The 629-nt window shown below is 48.8% G+C and overlaps 1 pseudogene; it reads right to left on the bottom strand.

Moving 5' to 3' along the window:
* Positions 1 to 216: 216 nt before the first annotated feature.
* LOC137346364 (U2 spliceosomal RNA) lies at positions 217 to 325 on the bottom strand (annotated as a pseudogene).
* Between the last annotated feature and the right edge of the window lie 304 nt (positions 326 to 629).

Here is a 629-nt window from a genome sequence, read left to right as displayed (position 1 = left end):
ACGTTCCGGAACGTCACGTCGAAGTATCCACTGCTGGGGAAATCCTGCAGGCAGAAGACGTCCGTCGCTTGAAATCCGCAGCAATCGAAGAGAATTTTCTTGATGAAGAAGGTGCGATCGACCGGTGCATCTCCTTCCTTGTCCTTCACGACCACCCGAACGGTGTTGCGCACTCCCTGGCCCGAAGCTCGAAAATTGGTTATCGCCATTTTACTCAAAGCTTCCACAGGATCAAAAGGCAATGATCATGGTCTCTTCTCAATCAAATAAGCACTGATAAGAACAGATACTACACTTGATCTTAGCCAAAAGGCCGAGAAGCGCTCTCCATGTATTACAGACCATAACCCAATAGGGCGAGAGTGCACTCTCCATGTTGTACAGATCAGAACACAATAGGGTGGGAGTGCACTCTTCATGTAGTACAGACCATAACCCAAGAGAGAGAGAGTGCATTCTCCAAGTTGTACAGACCAGAACCCAATAGGGTGAGAGGGCGCTCTCCATGTATTACAGACCATAACCCAATAGGGCGGGAGTGCACTCTCCATGTTGTGCAGACCATAACACAATAGGGTGAGAGTGCACTCTCCATGTTGTACAGACCATAACCCAATAGGGTGAGAGTG

This window comes from Heterodontus francisci, chromosome 29 (genome assembly GCF_036365525.1).
Source record: "Heterodontus francisci isolate sHetFra1 chromosome 29, sHetFra1.hap1, whole genome shotgun sequence".
Classification (NCBI taxonomy): Eukaryota; Metazoa; Chordata; class Chondrichthyes; order Heterodontiformes; family Heterodontidae; genus Heterodontus; species Heterodontus francisci.
The sequence above is the reverse complement of the archived record's forward strand: the minus strand, read 5'-3'. Positions and strand labels throughout refer to the sequence as shown.